We start from the raw sequence: 6261 nt of genomic DNA, 5'->3' as shown, positions 1-6261 counted from the left end.
ATCAACTTCTGAAATGGACCCCTCTGTTAGGCCTTCTATGGCCTATGTGTAGTTGCTAGTTCTTGCTAATGGCCTGGGTGCCAACTCGATGCAAGTTTGAGTCACTAGCAAATGCTTTTGAGGACTTAAGACACTCTGCTAACCTTGCTGGCATTGTGGTGGCCTTGCCTGGGCTGTTTTTGCAAGCCAGCTGAGGTTGAAGTGGGAGGCAGTTTCGTGGTAGTCTTGCTGGCCTTGGTAGTAAACTCTTGACGATACGTGCTCTTCACTGGGAGCGTGCGAGAAAGGGCTGGTTGCAGTTGAGCTTCTCATGCCCGTGGTGGTGTATGTTGTGCCATTGACCAGGCTAAATATTTGAGAAGTCCCCAGATAAGGCTGCCTACAAAAGGATACCAAACAGGACGAAAAGTAAGGGAGTAAGGTCAGGTTGAGGTGTCTGGGGTTGTACCCATGCAGTTTCCCAGATTTCGTCACTCTCCATCATAGCTCAGATTCGTTTTTATACTAACAATGGTGGCTTGTATAGGAGGTATTTGGCGAGTAGGTGCATTGCGTTCCACAAGGACAGTGCATCTTGCCGCTAGTGGCCCCTGCTTGGACGATGCATTTTTTTGCAGCCCGCTACTGCTTGTACGTGAAAGGGCAAGTCTTCATTTTGCGACAGGGGGAAAGCCATGGTAACAAAGCAGCTACGACTGCAATCGTTGGCTGTGGAAGCAATACTTGAGCGAGGCTGCAGTGGTGAGTGAAGCGTGTGGCTCCAGAGCCTTATGGACGTGCCCAGGCTTGGCCCAGTGTCCTTGGTTAATTACGGGCTTGTGTTCAAGGGTCCTGCGTGGGTCGTTGCCCTTGCGCAGTCATCTGCACAAATAATGCTAGGGGTTTGGCTGCTGCTGCCTTGTTCTTAGGTACACACACTGTGGTCTGCAGACAACACCAGTGTTGCTGATTTGGCACGCCCAAGGAGGAATGTTTATACAGCTGCGAGTATTTTTTTTGGAGTACCTAAATGCAAAAATTTGGTCTGTCCCTTAATACAGCTGCTTAGAAAAAGTTGACAGGATTGTTTCAGTAGATAGTCTAACCTACTTGCAACAGTATTGAAGTGCCACGAAAAAGTCAGTGTGACGAGTAATTGTTATAACAGGGTTGGGGAGAAAAAGTAGCTTTTGTAAGCATTTAGTGGTTTTCCCTGAATATTTACGATGTGAAAATGTAACTGCGTGGTTGACCACCCAGCCATAGCCATGCGTTTGCCAACAGACTCCACAGGGCCCCTAGGAAAGATTGCAGTCAGACTTCCTCCGTTTTCTGCCTCTTTTTGGTAATCAAGAGCAGCCTTTACCCTGCAGTAGCTTTATTTTAATGTAGACAGTGTTCAAGAAGTGCCCTTGGCGTCATTGTTTTTGGGGCCAGCTGACAGCAGGAGAAATAGAGGGGCAGTCAAGAAGTCTCTTCCTCCAGGGATAGAAGGCACTAACGTATTTAATGCCTAAAGTCACGCCTTTGCTCGCACAGTGCACCCATCATCTCTCTGATCTCCAAATACTATATTTCACGTAGGCTCATACCGTCCGGCACAATTGTTACACCCAATAATAATAAGCAAAATGACCATAGTAATAAGCTGTTAATTTTGTCGTGTAATGTGTAGCAAAGTTTGTGGTACCGCGATTGTTAAATTTGATATATTGTTTTAACTGGTATAATAAATGGGTTGGACTATATAGGCCAAGCCTTTCCAAATTACTAAATCTGGTAACACAGTTCATACGTAACTTGTGAACATTGACATATTGACAACAAATGCATATCTGAGGCTAAACAAACTGGTGCTAGTGTTGTTTTAGTGAAAAATAGACTCGATTTCTGAGATGGCAAGTGATTACAGGGTTTGTACAGGTCCTTGAAACCCCTGAAATTGAAAACTGACTTTTCAACGACCTTGAAAGCCTGGAATTTTTTCTTTCTCCTTGAAAACCCTTGATTTCTTTGGGCGACAAAGAAGAGACCAGATTACGTGACCTGATTTTCGTGGCTTATATCCATGTGGCCCTGCAACCTCCCCATCCAAAACATGCTTTTTACAATTCAAAGCCAGCTTAGGGGTGCAGTCCTGCTGCTTTGTGCAGCTTTTACAATTGAAAGCAAGGTTTAAAGCACAGGCGTGCTGCTTTGTGCGATGGCTCATACGGAACGAAATCTCTGCATTGGACGAGGCAGAAGTTAGCATAGGTCCCCTTTCAATTTTTCGTAATGCTTTTTGCATTGCCTCATACTGTTATTCATTTTTCATATCTTTCTATTGCTCTGCCCTGCCTTAGCTATGCCCCACTATGTTTCGAAAACGAATGGTGCTGACACTCCAGGGCGAACTAAACATGAGCACAGATAAGCATAACTCCGGGTGTGAGAACACATGCATCTGGCTCCTAAGCTTTACAAGAATATATTTTATTCTGACGGGTGTGATGCTGGGCAGGTCCAGTGGAGTCGTCAATGCTCCCCCCCCCCCCCCTCCCCTCGTTAATGAACGCAAAAATTTGGGGAATGAGAATGGCAGGGGTAATAAGTTGTGTTTCTCCCTATCCGAGAATGTAGAGCTCAATTGCAGAGACTAGAGCTCCTTTGCAGAGCTCAAACAAGTTCAAGATGGCATGGCTTTCGTAAAGTTCCCCCTCAGTATTACTGTGGGTGGGGGTAAACTTGTACACTTCCAAATGGTGGAGCTCTTCCAAAGAGATGTTTTTTGAGGTCACTTTTTTTGTGTTCTAAAGAAGCAGACGTTTAGCACGTGAAAACAGTAGTGAAACATTAGTACACGTGCTCTCCATCACCCTTGAAAATGCCTTGGCAGGGCCTTGAAAGTCCTTGAATACCCTTGAATTCTTGTTTTTGAATCCTGTACGAACTCTGGATTAGTTCAATGTTTCACCCAAAAAATACAGCACACAAGGCTGCACCCCAATTCCAACAATAACGAAAGGTACCAACAGAGGGCGCGCGAGCAGTGCAACCACGCCCTGCCATCTAAACACTCGTGAGGAGCATTTAAGAATGAAAGGGAAAAGAAACGCCTCTAACATGAATCTGCACAGTGATGTGATAGCTGCGCCAATTGCGCCTAACTGCGCCAAGAGGTAAATCCTGCTACATCCTGCTACAAGGACTGTGATTCCAAGCAATCTGCGCCAATCTTGCGCCGAAGCTTCATTTCGCTGGGCTTCTTAGATGTGGCGTGCTCTTTACGCCACGAGCGTTGAAGAGGAGGGAATCTTGGGAGTGTTTTCTGCTCGCGAAAACGCGCCGCGCACGCCAGGCGGGTAAAGCTGGCTCAAAAATGTGTCTAAACACGGATGCCGCCATGATGCCACGCTGTAGTTGCCAGATCAGTAGTTGAAGATATGGCTAACAATTTTTCTTGAAAATGAGGCACAAATTTAGAGCCCTAAGCTAAAATTAGGCTACTTTTATGGCAATAACTGAGTTTCTTTACGATTTTGTATGCTTTTTATTAGTTTTCTTGAAGTATTTATGCTTGACGAACAAAAATAAATGAAATTATAAGCAAAAAGAAGACGTCGGGCTGAGGCGCCAAATTCAGTTTCGGTATATTCTGAGGAGCGTCAGTCGTGTGGGTCTAATTTACAAAAGGTTCACTCTAACACGCGTTAGTGTCTGCTGTGTCACTTTATTACTTGCGAAGACAAGCTTGTGAAGACTGCCGACGACACGGAATAAAGCCGCCGCCGCCTATCTTCAAGGACACCTTCTCTACGTGTCCATAGTGGTTGCTGCCGATTTGAACTCGCCGTCAGCCGGTCATATCATGTTACGCCAAACATGTCTGGGCAGATCGGCACCTTTTAATCGTATATGATTCGTAAATTAAAAACAAACAAATGTACGAACCATTTTACCATGCCTAGCGTATAAGTAGGCTCTTGTTTACGGGTGCTGTTATACTTTCACTGAACGGTGTTTTACTTGAGTCAGAGATAAAACAACCGCCAACTAATAATAGTAATGGTAACTTTATTTGCACGATAAGGTGGTTTTCTAGAGGAGGACAAGGCGAAGCCGAAAGGTAATCCCGAATGTAGGTGCAGAAATCTCCTATATGGGTGTGTGCGATTGGTGCATGCTCCTTCGATCGCTGAAACACGCAATCTGAAATTTTCGAGAATATATTTGATGCTTTGCATGATACATTTCGTAAATTCGGCGGATCAGCGACGTTGTTTAATTACGTATACTTGCACCTCTGCTCTAATACGGCCCATGTATATACCTGTACAGAGGAGGTGGGGGAGGAGTAAACTTCGTTCATGTGAGATGGGCACCCGTGTGGTGGGGCGTTAAAAATATTATTCTGTCCTTCCCTGGGTGCCTTCGCTAATGAACAGAAACGGCCACTTCTGTTCACGCCCAATTATCAGGACCACCCCGCCTGCAGGCGGTTTTGCCTGAAATGCCTGCGGGTTCGGCCGGAAATCTGTCTGTCAACAGAAACCGCCTAGGAAGCATGTTGAGGGAACACACATATGCGCTTTCTTGGGTCGCGATGGGACCGTCATGTATTTTGTGCAAGGCGAAGTCGACGATGGATATACGTCTCCCTTGAAAAGTAAATTAATTTGAGTGCACCTATAAATTGTTATTGCCGCTCATTAGTTCAATCATAGTGGTTAATTTTGAAACAGCTGCCAAACATAACTATAGCAGGTGAATCAGACTGCCTAGCATGAGACTATCAATCGCTAATATAGAGTATTCAGACACTTAATGTGCATTGCATATGGCAGCCATTAAGAAAGCCGACAATAAATTGAACTCTCAATTTTATTATTTGCGACAGTTACATCTGCACGTATCGGTTCAGCCAGAGCCATCTGGAGACGTTCTGCAGCGTTATACACTAGATAAAGGAAGGAATGCGATATGCGAATGCGATACGCGATAGAACGAAGGAATTCGATATGTGCAGCACAGCCTTCTCATTTATGCCAATATCAAACCGGTGGCCACAAAGGTGCCACACCAGACCTTGTAGAAGTTCCACGCTTCCATTCCAGCGTGCTCACAGCAACAAAGATGATGACGAAGTTGCATTAGCGAAGCTGGGTTCCAGTAATGCTGTAGCTGATTATGAAAGTTCTGGGTAATGCTCATTCAGATTATGGTCATCAGCATTCTTATTTTCATCAAAAATAATGGGCCATCGCAATGCCATCAGTCCGTGTATCAGAAGCAAAAATAAACACAGAAAAACCAAGAGGGTCATATTACAAGCAATTCTTATCCAACAAATTTTATTTCACCACCAGTAATACCACCAGACCTCTATGGAAGTTTGTGATGGTAAGATCAAGGCTAAGATGACCTAATGTGCGACTTCAAAGAAAGGAAGAAACTGTAGAAGAAAGCTAGGGAGGTTAACCAAGGAAAGACGAAGAAGAACTGTCCAGCTGGCTGTGCTACATGTGGAAATGGGCACAAGAAACTTGAAAGAAATGGAAAGGACTGGCATAAAATAAAGGATAAAAAATTCGGGAGAAAAAAAAAACATGGCATGGAAATGGCCAGTACAAAGACAGCACCATGGGCGAAAAAAAGATAGGCATAAAAGAAGCAGGCAAAATGACAAAATGGGCAAACGAAGGATGCTGCATGCTGGTAACACCCCTACAGCACCTGTGACTGTTTTTCTCTCTTAATCACTGCAATCTGCTTCTTCAAGGCAAGAACTGATTTTGCTACTTCAGCTCCATCTTGTCTAAAACCACTGAAATATGTCTGATTTTCTGTGTACATAATGTAAATAGGGGACATAATTTCTAATTTTTTAAAATTTCTCCGGAAGTGTCTGCTCCTTCGTGGAAGCTTTCGTGACTAACGGCCTCGTAGAATTGCATTTGCTTTGTTCATTTGTTGCTATTTTATGCTGCCTCTGATTGTATTTGTTTATTTCGTTCTTCTCCTCTTCTCCAGTGCTTAGGTTTTTTATCACGAAATTGTTTTTTCTTCAAAAAGGTTTTTTGGCTTTTAACCCTGTCTGTTTATTGGCTTTAAACCTGCCATAGCTTTGCTGGAAATAGTTCCTCACACAATTTTCCTCTTTCTTTATTCTGGGAGAGGGGGAATGAAATTTTAAAAGGTAAACAGCCCTGCAGCGACTAATGAACACTTGCACTACTTTCTTTGTAGTTGGAAGTACTGAAAGCTATAGTTCCACAAACCCAGAATGGAAATGCGCGTTCT

The sequence above is a fragment of the Haemaphysalis longicornis genome, unplaced genomic scaffold (assembly GCF_048455015.1).
Source record: "Haemaphysalis longicornis isolate Haplotype H1 unplaced genomic scaffold, Haemaphysalis longicornis Haplotype H1 scaffold_3, whole genome shotgun sequence".
Classification (NCBI taxonomy): domain Eukaryota; kingdom Metazoa; phylum Arthropoda; class Arachnida; order Ixodida; family Ixodidae; genus Haemaphysalis; species Haemaphysalis longicornis.
The sequence above is the reverse complement of the archived record's forward strand: the minus strand, read 5'-3'. Positions refer to the sequence as shown.